Here is a 13,253-nt window from a genome sequence, read left to right as displayed (position 1 = left end):
ATATAACAGGGGCTTAACAGATGTTTGTTGACTGAAAAAAGTCATGTTCCCTGAAATTTAATAGATACATCAACAACCTACTTTAATATATTTGGCCTGGATGTCATCCTTTCTACTACCTTCCCCCTCTAGCCATGTTCAATTGCATCAAGTCCTATTGATACTAGTTTTAAAATATCTTTCTCCACCATCCACTGCCACCACCATCTCTTGCCTGAACTATTTAAGCAGAGTCAGTCTCTACACATATCCCCTCCTGTCACCATCTAATTCAGCCTCAACACAGAAGCCACATCTGAACAGCAGACAGGCCCTGCTTAAAACTCAATGGATACTGTAAATAGTGCTGCAATGAACACTGGGGTGCATGTATCTTTTCAAAATAGCTTTTTCGTTTTCTTTGGATACATATCCAGGAGTGAAGTTGCTGTATCATATGGGAGCTGTATTTTTAGTTTTCTGAGAAAACTCCATAAGGTTTTCCAGAGTAAATGCACCAATTTACATTCCCACCAACAGTGTACAAGGGTTCCCCTTTCTCCACATCCTTGCCAATATTTGTTATTTCTGTTCTTTTTGATAATAGCCATTCTGACAGGTGTGAGGTGATACCTCATTGTGGTTTTGATTTGCATTTCTCTGATGATTAGCTATGTGGAGCATCTTTACAGGCCTAAAAAGTCCTGTTTCATGTGCCTTTTGATACTGAATTATATCAGCTATTTATATATTTTTGGATATTAACCTCTTATCAGTCATATCATTTCCAAATATATTCTTCCATTCAGTAGGTTGTCTTTTTTGCTGATGGTCTCCTTTGCCATGCAAAAGCTTTTAAATTTAATTAGGTCCCATTTGTTTATTTTTGCTTTTATTTCTTTGTCTTAGGAGACAGATCAAAAAAAAACATTGCTACGATTTATGTCAAAGACTGTTCAGCATATGTTCTCTTCCAGGAATTTTATGGCTTCAAGTCTTACATTTAGGTCTTTAAGGCATCTTGAGCTTATTTTTGTATATGGTGTTAGGAAATGTTCTAATTGCAATGGAAAACACTAACTTGAAATGATATATGCACCCCAATGTTTACAGCAGCATTATTTATAATATCTAACACATGGAAGCAACCTAACTGCCCATCAACAGAGGAACAGATAAAGAAGATGTGGTAATATATATAGATAGATAGATAGATATACAGTGGAATATTACTCAGCCATAAAAAAGAATGAAATTTTGCCATTTGCAACAATGTGGATGGACCTAGAGAGTATTATGCTTAGTGAAATAAGCCAAATACTCTATGTTATCATATATATAGAATCTAAAAAAATAAAACAAACGAATGTATATAACAAAACGGAGACAGAATCACAGATATAGAGAGCAAACTAGTAGTTACCAGTGGGGAGAGGGAAGGGGGAGGGGCATAATGGGGGTAGGGAATTAAGAGGTACAAATTACTATGTATAAAGTAAATAAGCAACAAGGATACATTGCATAGCACAGGGAAATATAGCCATTATTTTGTAATAACTTTAAATGGAGTACAATCTATAAAAATAGCAAATCACTGTGTTGAACAACTGAAACATAATATTATAAATCAACTACACTTCAACTTAAAAAAAAAAGTCACTTTGATACAACTCAATGGAATCCCACCTTATTTTGAATAAAACTAAACAACCCTCTGACCTCATCTGTGATGGCCCCTGTATCCACTACCGTTCCACTCACTGTGCTCTCTTCTCAGATGACATGGGGCTCTTTCCTGCCACAGTGCCTTTGCATAGCTCCCTCCTTTCCATTACCTTTCTTTCATTTGTCTAGTTCAAAGCTCTTTCAGTGTTCAAAGCTCAGTTTCCTGGCTCTCTACACTGGGTCAGATACCCTGCCTTCTCTCTCACCACAGTCCTTATTATACACATTTGTAATCAGGTAATGAATTATCTGATTTATTGGTTAATGCCTGTCTTTCTGCTTCTTTTGCTCATCACTGTATGTCCTAGTACCAGCATAGTGTTTTCCATGTAGTAGGTACTCCTAAGTAGTTGTTGAACGAATGTACAACAACACAGAATCAATTTTGGAAAGGACCTTAGAACTTCAGTTGAACCTTCTGACCGGTGCAACATTCTCAACAATTTGAGTGGATTTTTAAGGTGCTGAGCTTGTTCCTCGGTTTCTATAGTCCGAAGCAGTGCTATTTTACTGATTTGCTACTCTCTAACAGGTACCTTTGTGAAAAATGCTAATCACAATCTTCCAAAGTGTTAAGGCTCACAGCAGCTGTGGGAATCTCCCCTAGAGCCGGTGAGCTCTCCCCTCCATTTCCACTTTTCATAATTTTCCAATTTTTCTATAATTATCAGGTATCACTCTTATGATGACTTAAAGTTTTATAAAGTCATCTTGAATTTACATATTGCCTTTCCCTACAAACACAGTGATGCTTATTACAAATGAATTATTTAATGTTTAGTTGTGAAGTAGTTCAAGTATAAAGAACAGAATGAAAAATAAAACTGCATCTACAACTCAAGCCTGGTGCTCTAAAACTGTTTGGCTTTTTGTTTGCCCTGAAGGAATAAAGGAGCAGAAGTTATTATATTCAGTTCCATTTTACAGATGGATTAATAAGCAAAGGGTTTAGATGACACTCCTGTGACGATACAGAATAGAAAAGGGAAGGAACTGGGATTATATTCAACACAATTCAAGTACCCATAGATGGTCTCATCTTGAGTTTTCCCATATTCTGTGATACACAAAGAGTAGCTCTCATTTTGCATTCAAAATACTGCTGAAAAATGGTGAAAATTAAAGTCCTCTTGAGGTCATAATATAAATTGACCTTGAATGAAGAACAACCTCTTGAGGTTTTTCAAATCCTCACATTCAATGATTACTTGGGAAAAGCCACTATGGCCTCTATCTCACGACTGGAAAACCTAGAACAGAAGCAAAGCACATGGCTTCCTCCAGACGCGTGTCAAGCCTGCATTTCAAGTAGGTGACTTGTAGGCCTGTTAGACCTTTGCTGCTTCCTTGGTGTTTAGTTATATATAAAAGAACATTTTCACTCCTAGATTTTGAATTTCAGGTACTAATATTCCCTCAAATGAATTAAAGGACAAAAGGAAGACTCTTCATGGGCGATCTATCCTCTCTTTCTGTGATCTTTTATTCTTTATCAAGAGGCAAGGGTCAGTTTCTGAGATGCTTATCTGGGTATCTTGTCACCTGGTTTGAGGTATTAAGTTAAGACAACCTCCAAGAGTGTAAGAGAAACTTGGTGAGAAGTGGTAAGAGCAGCTCTTTGGACCTGTACAGTTCCCCTCGGGGGGGATGTATTAACTCTAGCTAAACACATTAGTGCCACCTATTGGAAAAATATATTTTAATAAAGTTGCAGGCTTAAAGTTGTACTATTGGAAAATGTCTCCCTCGATGGCAATTTCCCTGCCAAAGAAAAACAAAGTGAAGCCAGCTCACTGAAGGAACGGTAGGTGAGCTCTAGGTATTTTGTTTGGTGGGGGGAGGAAGCTTTCATTTTTAACTGGATACAAAGAAAATATGAAATAATAATGAAATCGGAGACCCACAAACACCATAGTTCGGGAAAGAGCTTTGCTGCAAGTTGTCACATGGCCACCTCTAATGGGGGCTGAGTTTCCTGGGGTGTAAGCATAGCAGGCTATTCTCATGAGCTGGGGGCTTTCTTTTTTGAGCTCTGTTACAAAAGGACCCAGAATTCTGGACAAGAGGCAGGGATGACCACGGGGGACCTGATCTATTGTATCTTTTCAAAGAAAGGAAAAAGCACCACCCTCCCCTTGTTAATTAAGAACAGAAATTACTTGGTCATAAATTACAAAATGCCCCTTCTCACCCTCCTCCCTACTCTCCCCTACCACCAAAGTACTTTTAACACAACAGCATGAAATCTGTAGGAACACGCTTTCTGGGGAAAAATGGTACAAAGAAGGTAAGCAACAAATAGGACAATATGTATGTATCATCTGCTGCGTGTAAATTCAAAGAAAAAGAAGAGGAGACTAAGGGGAGGAAAGCGGGGGGGGGGGAGACGGGGTAGGAGGAGAATAATTCTGGCAAAGGGCATAATCATTTCCCTGAAATAAATCAGAAACGAAACAAACCACAAAACCGACAATCTATTAATGGAAGTTTAGGGTAGGGAGACGGATTTTGCTTTCCGGTTTATGTTTCTGTACTTAAAATTTTTTCTGGTCATATATACCTAATTATTTGTTTTAATTCAAGAAAAAGAAAAAAAAAAAGGCATGGCAAAGCTAATCTATGCCATGAGAAGTCCAGATCAAGCTTGGGCTTGGAGGTGGGTTGTACCCTAGAAGAGGTCAAGAAGACTCTAGGAGGATGATGTTTTCCCTTGATCTGGGAGCTGGTGCCAGTAACAAAAGTGTGCTCAGTCTGAAAATTCACCGAGCTGCCTATTTCTGATTTGTATACTCTCCTACATGCGTGTGCAGCTGGAATAAAAGTTCCAAGAATTATGTCAAGAGGAATCCTTGGGTAGTAAGATTACAGAACAGTTGTTTTCTTTCTCTTTCCCTGTATTAAAAAATAAACTAATAAATGTTATAAAAACCAATGAAAAGCGACTCAATTTTGAAATTTTGTCTCCCAAATGTATGTTTCAAATACATCTGTTTACACATCGTTGTGGTCAACAGAGTGAGAAAAAACTCGCTGTCATCCGTGCTGAGAGTTTCCTTCACCCGAGTCGGGGTGGGGATCTCCTCTGCAGCCTTGCTTGTTCAGCCTGGTCTCAGTGTCCTGGCAGGGAGACACGGCAGGGCCCTTGGCCCACAGGCCGAGGTTTTCAATAACCAGTGCAAAAGCTCCTGTGTTCTTTCATGCGAGGCTGTTCAGCAGCCGGGAGGCCCAGCATACACACTCTGAATCAGGCAAACTCCTCTCTCCCTCCCTGGCAAGGGCACCTCAATCGCTCCCGGTCTGCAGCAATCCACCAGTTCAGATTACTTCTTTACCAGCGAACATTTGATGGGCTTGCAGATATCCTGGCAGATAAGTTTTCAAATGACTATGCCTACCATGCCCTTTATTTGGAAGAGCCACTGTATACCCCTGCAGCTGGCGAACAAGTGTGCTGTATTTCCTATCAGCTTCTGATAAGGATGGGGAACACTGAAGACCCAGGTAGGGTTACAAGGGAAACGTTTGTGTGTGCTTGACAAACGTCATGCTACCACCCGACGTTTTACATTCAGGGTATTATCAGTTGTGCTAAATGCACAGGTTAGAACTTTAATCTTGTTCCACTAAGATGGCAGATAAAGTTGAAGTGAAACCAGTAAGGGGTTTTTTCTATCACTCCACAGAAAAGAGTCTTAGGGGCTGAATGCTTTGCTTTTGTAATTTTCCACTAGGTTATCCTTTTCTTTTAAAAAGCACATGATTTAACTCTCACATGTGTTCTTACGGATGGCAACGGGCATTCCAAAGTGGATTTATAGATTTATTTATCTTAAAACTTGGGGCAGGATAGAAAAGAAATCTAGAATTTAAGAACAATGATATGTTTCTTGGTATAATGTCCTAATTTTTCACTATGTGGAAAATGGACTTCAATAACAAAAAGGAGTTAGCAGTATTTGCTATAACAGTGGTGATTTTAGCAGCTGTCATTTGTCAAATACCTACTATGTGCCATGCGCTGAAGTCCAGCTTTAATATGAACTGAGGCATTTCATTTCTATCACACATCACTCCTACTATACAAGAGAGGAAATATGTCTCGAGGTGTCTGAAAACACGTCCCAGGACACATAGGTGGGATATAAGTTGCAGAGGTGGGGCTTGACCTCAGATCTTTTTTTTTTCTGAAGGCCTCTCTTTCCCACTTTCTTTCTTCCTATGTTACACTAATCTATTGCTACTGCCCTTGTCACTTGTGGAAGATTTACAGCTCAACAATTTGGGGCTATCCATTGGCTTCTTAGGGTAATAATACTTGGGGAAAACACAGAAACCGACCCCTTCACAAGCAACTCTAGGAGGCTGGCAGCTTAGGAGACAAAATCTTTTAACTTTGAAGGAGTCTTGGTAGGTTTGAGATGGTTACATCATTCTAGATTCTTCTGGGCAGAAAAAGACTGAAGAATGGGTTCTAATAAAGTTGAGCCTGGTGGTCTTCGTGGTGATGGTGGTGGGGTGATTTTATGGAATACAGCTCTCTTGGCTGAGATTGCAAGAGCTGGATCGAGCCATGTCAGAGATGCTTGGGAAACCGTATGGTAAGGGAATTCCTATTTTAGGGGTTTTGGAGGTGATGATTGAGGTGGCAGCCTACTTTATTTGCTTCTTAAAGAGCCAATCTAAAAGCACACAACCCAGGGCCAACTATCTTCTCGATTTATAGGTACACAAGCACTGGCTATCTAAAGTGAATAGAAGTGTATATAATTTAGAAATGGTGTGTTTTCAGGTTTGCAATCATTTTTGATAGAGGTCGGCTCCCTGAGATACCAGCAAATGAAAAGGAGAAATGGGAAAACAAATATTCATTCCACTTAATCAATTCTTGGGGAATGGGACTTGTATGTATACATACTTTACAGTAGTTTCGTCTTTGCTTGGCTTGGCATCCAACCCAGTGGTGGTATAAACTTTAAGGTCAAGGGCTAATTTGGTTCCAGAAGTTGCCATAAGAATCCTGCTGCCCACAGAAAGATGACAGTTTTGAACAGTGGATTCCCCAACGCCAGAGGTCAGATGAGGCGGACTTTACCAAGTTTACATAACAAAGAGCAATTCTGTTAACTAAAATGATTAATTCCTGTCAGCACACATCAAACAAAACTGTTACAAAACATTATTGTCTGGGTTCACATTGCATAGTAAGGGTTTTTCACAAGTTCCATTTCCAATAACTCTTTTGAAAAAGCCAGAATTTTTTTTTTTTTTGAGCGGGTGGTGGTGAACAGACATCAATTTCCAGAGGAATCCATGAATGGGGCTGAGTAGGCTGCCGTCTTAAGTGCGAGACATGTCACAGTGATGTGGCAGGAAAAACACAACAGCCCTTCTGAGGAAAGGGGGCCTTCCAGGGATCAGGGATTGAGGAAAAATGCACCGCAGTACAAAGCCTGGATTGTCCCTCTCCTCACAGACAATGGGGTATTTAAAAGGCTCACGGCATCAGAATTCCAACTTACTCCTTTAAGGCATTTGCAAGTCTTATGTCTCACAGCTGACAGTAAAAGTGAAGAGAGAAAGCCTGTTTTTGTGAGCTCTTTTGCAATGAGGGAGGCAGCTGGATTTGAAGATGCCGTTCCTCTGCCAGCATGGTGATTCTTGAAAGGCCTAACAATTTAATGAGCCCGTTTTCTGCTTCTTAGAAAGTAGTGACAGGGGTAAGGGAAAAGCACTAAATCCCCACACTGAAAGGTCTTGGTGTGAGTACCGATTCTGCCAGTTCTTTGGGTGACCTTAAGCATGACCCTCAAACCTTCCTCATTTGTAAAGAACAGTAAACTGTCCCCCGAGCCCATTTCTCTGGGTTGCTGTGAAAAACAAAAGCAATAATGTATGCAAAGGTAGTTTATCACCAAGAGTTTCAGAAACAGAAATGACCATTAGGGTTAACATTCCTGTATGGACAATGCTCTCCCCTGAAAAAGACTTTGGGGAGGGGGTTTTCAACAAGTAAGTTAGGACCTTTTTCCTTTGATTAATCCTCTTCTTAGGCTATTGAATCTCTTAGCTTCCTAGTCATTTGGTTAAATTATCCGCTCCAAAGTGACTGTAATAATACCGAACCTCAGGGTGGGGAGACCCATCATTTCTAACCAGATCCTTAAATTACCCTCATTTCCAAAGCTAGGACATCTTATACTGATATGCTCTCACTTTTCTTCCTCTTTGGCCAACTCAGTAAAAGTGAATCGTCAAGACCAGTGTAAGTTTCTACACAAAAATGAACTGTATTGGCCTTGGCACCAAGGGACTAAGACCTCAGTTGCAAAAATTAAATTCAAAAAGCTGGAAGAAAAATGCCATATTAACATTTAAAAGCTGCAGTTTTCTCTAGATGCCAGAGTACACACGGCCAGTTATAGGACAAGCAAAGCAAACAGCGCATTAAATTTGGGTGCACATTGCATATGTGTGGTATGAATTCACATTTACAGAGCTTTGTCGGGGCAAGGAGCACACATTACGGTGGGGGCAGGTGCTAACAGATAGGAGTCCTTCATGACTTGTTTTCCTTCCTCTTTTTTCTTTGGCCAGTCATCTTCAAGACTCAAGTGGATATTCCACACCCGACCCCACACTTATTTCTGGCAGAAATGTGCCACCCTCACAGAGACCATAAATGGGAAAGTTGAGTTTTCGATCTAGGATTTCTAGACCGCATTACGGCAGATGCCTGGGAAAGCTTGGGAACACTGTTCAATGTCCTTGCTCCCGCAGAAATGATCCTGGGGAGTCACCTTGGTCAGCATTAGGAAGGGAAATGATCTCTAAGGCCCGAAAGGTAGATATGTCCCTTTCTAAGAAGGTTTGCAGGCATTTAAGACAGTCTCTCTTGGGAGGTTTTGCTGCCCACTCCAATGTTCAGGAAAAGGAGTATTACAAAATGTTTTGCTTGAGAAATTTCCAGGCCCTCGGAGTGACTTGTGGCATGAGAGGTTGGTTGGGATTCTAGTAGGTGGTAGATGCTTGTGCCCTCCCTGACCCAGTGTAGGAGGGCGAGCTTCCAACCCAGGTAACTTCTGGGCATGTGAATGGTGGAAGCTTGGCCATGAAGTGTCAGCTTTGTGACCTGCCCCTGTAGCCCCAGACTAGGATCCGCCTGATAGCCCCTACACTAGGTCAATGCTCCCCCTTGTGGTGATTTCTGGAGCTGCTCTCAGAGAGGAAGCGCGGGGTGGGTGTAGAGGGTTGGAATGCATGATCTGGAGATGAACGCTGGTGACCTCCAAACTGAAGAAGGGGGTGGTGACATTCCAGTTACGTGCCTGTTCCAAACAGCACATATGGCCTTCTCTAATTTTCAGTTTTTGAGACAACTCTCGAATTGGCTGCTTTCAAATTCTCTTGCTTCGGAATTCTGACCTGAATTCTCCCCACCTCACAAATATCTTTCTCGGTCACATCTCTTGTTTGGGTGAGCGGAGATGAAATGACGCACCGCCTGACTGATTACAGTGTGATGTCTGTACCAGGTGTCAGGCCAGCCAAACAGCTTGACATGTGTTTGCATGAAACCAAACTATAATCTTCCCAAACTTAACTTCTTTGTTTCATTTAATGCAGTCTTACTTACCAATGTATTTTTGAACGGTTTTGGTGTGTAGTTTAAAATACTGGGTTACAGCTCTGCAACGGGTACCTACCTCATGTTTATTTAAGAACAGACAGCAGCTTCCTTTGAAAATGAAGCCAGGTATCATGTATATCATTTATGGACCGATTCCTTCCAGTCTACATTTTGTTTGACCTTAAGCTGTGTCCGCCAGTATTCATAACAGTTGTCCTAAGCAGCACCAAGACCTTAGCAGATGAAAGATAAAGCACGTGTTTGGTCTATGACCTTGATTACAACAATGTTTTGATGTGATGATATGGATTTACCTTGGCTCACATTTGTTTGACCACGGCCACAGATAATGTTTCAAATCAGAAGAGAATCATTTACATGGGGGAAAATATCCCCTGAGTTTGAGTCAACATGGTGGGAACCTAGCCTATAACTAGGCTTTTGGGGAAATCAAACAGTAACAAGCCCCATGTAACAAACATGTAATATCACAACTAATATATATGTTACATATTCATTTAAATCAAACCAACATCATCACTAAGCACCTACTATGTGTAGGAGGAGTCTAAGAACCTTGATAAACATTGTTTCTTATTCTATACACCACAGTTTTAACAAGTTCCAATCACTATTTGTTTTCCATTCATTCAACAATGAAAGTTCTTTCACCATGCCATGCAATCACACCTAAGTATTTGCCCTTCTCTGGGTTTAACAAAACGTTTCAGACACAGACTATCAAAGAAGGAGGACTATACAAATGTCTCCCTGTGATAACAGGACTCACTGGCGACTAGAGCGGCTCCAAGTCTCGAGAAAGTTTCCACAGCCTCCCAGTGCCGTCCTGCCACGTGATTGCAGGAACTTGAAGTGGCTCCAAAGACTGAGACCAAGGTGACTGTCCTCACCCTTCCAGCAAGAGTCCGTGCAGGGCCTCTGTGCCATTATCACAGGGGCAGGGGCTTTATGACCATCTCCTCTCCATTGCCCTTTAGGCCAGTCCCTTTGTATTATGAACGAGGACATGAGGACCAGAATCAAGTGACTTGTTCAAGGTCACTGTTAGTCTATCTCTGTGCCAGGACTGGAGCCCCAGTCTGAGGGCACCCATTTTTATGCTCTTTTCTTTCACTTAATCTAAAGCACCTTCATCTTTTTGATTTCTGAATGAACGGTGGCCTCTGTCACCTCTGAGCTTTTGCAGACAAGCTGTTCTATCTGCAGGTCCACAATCTTCCTGTATACCCATGGACCCTCACTTTTGACAAGTGACTGGTGTATTCCTAAGATCTTAGTTAAAACATCACTTCCTCTAGAATACTCTTCCAGACCCTCTGAGACTGAGTTAGGTGTCACTCCCGTGTGTTCTCCTGCTATCTGTACTGAAGCCAATTCCAGCATTTCTCACCCTATAGCGCAATCATCAGGATCTCCTGCAGGCTGCAGGCTGAGTGATGACAGGGACCCATCATGCCATGTTGCATCCCTGATGTTGAGTGCAGTGCCTGGGGCTCAGTAACTGTATTTTGATTGGATAAATGAATGAAAGAACAAGCATTCTCGCTTCACAGAGTGAGGGCTGAGGGAAGAATGCTACTGATGGGTAGGGACCCAGCTTGGACAGGTGGAGACTTGGTAGAAAAGGAGATGAGTCTGTGAAGTCTAGATCCCAAAGGAGTCTTCCTCTGTGGTTATTCTCCTTTGAACCTTAGAATATCTACTCTTCCAATTTTAATGATTTGGAATTTCTAGAGAGGCTTACAACAAAGCCATGAGGAATTTAGGAAGGACATGGCTAAGAAGACCCCACCCACCATTGCTCTCGGGCTCTGCTGGAGAACTCTTCCCAGAAGAGGCCCATCAAGGGCCTTCTCAGAGGCTCCCCTGGGATCAGGCAGGAGCTGGGCCTTTTAGCTGCCAGTGCACCTGGTTAATGCCTACCTTTTTAAAAAATTCCTTGCAGATGCTGCCAAGGGTGATTCTTATTCCAAGTCACTGCTGTGATGCAGCTCACACAGGAAGGGAAGAGGGATGGGATATTCTTGTACTAAATAACCCAGGTGTCTACAGGGTTCCCAGGGCGGGCAGCTTAGAGGCTTAGCAGAGGCATGGATTTCCTAGGGTACTTCTTGGGGCCAGCTGGTTGGCACTGCAGCCCCAAGCAGCTGATGTGGCAGAATTCTGGCCTTGACGTTGGAGAGGAGGTGTTTCCCACTGTGCCTGAAGCAGGTACCTTGTTCTGGAGATCAAAACTCGGCTTTTATATCTGCAGAGCAATAAGGCTCTGGACATTTTAACACTGGCTATCACATACTCCATGAGGGTCCTCCTCAAAGGCCAGAGCACTCCTTCAAATTCCAGGACTACGGCAACATGCACTAGAATAGGACGGTGACTTAGTACTATGGTTTCGGAAAAACTCAATTGTTCCTCCCCTAAGTGACTTCCCATATTTCTCTTCTAGCATGTTTTCTCACCTATAAAAGGACATCTCTGAATGAAATCACCTTCAAAGTCCATCTTACTTCTAAATTTCTTTGATTTTACCATCAGAGCCCCTAGTTCCTCTCAGAAGATTTCCTGTAAAATGCTAGTTGCCCCAACTAAACAAAAACAAAATAAATGGGGCTTCCCTGGTGGCGCAGTGGTTGAGAGTCCGCCTGCCGATGCAGGGGACACGGGTTCGTGCCCCGGGCCGGGAAGATCCCACATGCCGCGAAGCAGCTGGGCCCGTGAGCCATGGCCGCTGAGCCTGTGCGTCCGGAGCCTGTGCTCCGCAATGGGAGAGGCCACAACAGTGAGAGGCCCGCGTACCACAAAAAAAGAAAAACAAACAAAAACAAAATAAATGAACCAACAAAACCAAACAAAAACAAACAAGTAGCTACAGAGAACAGAGTAGTGGTTACCAGAGGGGAAGACGCAAGCGAGAGAGCAAACTGGGTAAAGGGGGTCAAGTGTATGGTGACGGTTGGAAATTAAATTTTCGGTGCTGAGCACAGTGTAGGGTACACAGAAGTAGAAACAAAATGATGCACACATGAAACTTATATCCTAAGTCAATATTATCTCAATTTTAAAAATTAAAAAAAATAAAATGCTAGTCCCCGACCTGTGTGGACATGGCCAAGACTTCCCGGAGAAGGAGGTCCTGAAAGCCCAAACTTACTGGCTACAGAGGTCTTGTCATCATAGAGACAACTTCCTGTCTTGCAGTACAAACCACTCAGCCTGTGGCCCTCACCTGTGCATGCATAGGACCTCCAGCTTCCCGCAAAGTCCTCCCCACAAGCTCTCGAGGGAATGCTTTCATCCCCATGGTCTGAGTAGCTTCAAGCACTAGTCTTTGCTCCGCTGAGCAGAAAGGTGGCGACAGGTGGTGGCCCCTCTGCCTCTGGGACCCACGGAGAGCATGGCCTGCCTCACAGTTCCCTGCCGAGACCACACTGGACCCTCCATCTGTTCCACGCACCAAAGCGGTGCTAGAGGCTGGGGGGACAGAAAAACTTTTCTCATTTGTGAGGCTCTGTTAGCATTTACAAGTACTCATGTGACCCAAACTTAGGGGAGAAGCACTTTCAGAATTTACTCACAGCCCGTCTCTCTGAGACCTGGACATGCACTCAGAGGGATCCTCCAGGACGTCACTGGAGGTAAGGTCAAATCGCCCTACCCAGGATCTTCTCAACCCTCTGCACCTGGGTTTGTGTTTCAGTCGGCTGTGTCGCTTTCCTTTTTACTTTGAGAGGATTCCTCCTGAAGGAAGCTGAAAAGCCCAGATTCAAAGAAAACGGAGGGGCTCCTTCCTGAGTTTGTCTACCTCCATCCTGGGTGGATCCCAACAGTGGACCCGGGCATGACCCAGGCTTAAGGGAGGGCTCGCTTGCATACAGGCTCTGTGCTCATTTCTCTACTCTGG

Source organism: Mesoplodon bidens, assembly GCF_964165515.1.
Source record: "Mesoplodon bidens genome assembly, chromosome: 10".
Lineage (NCBI taxonomy): Eukaryota > Metazoa > Chordata > Mammalia > Artiodactyla > Ziphiidae > Mesoplodon > Mesoplodon bidens.
Note: the sequence above shows the minus strand (reverse complement) of the source record.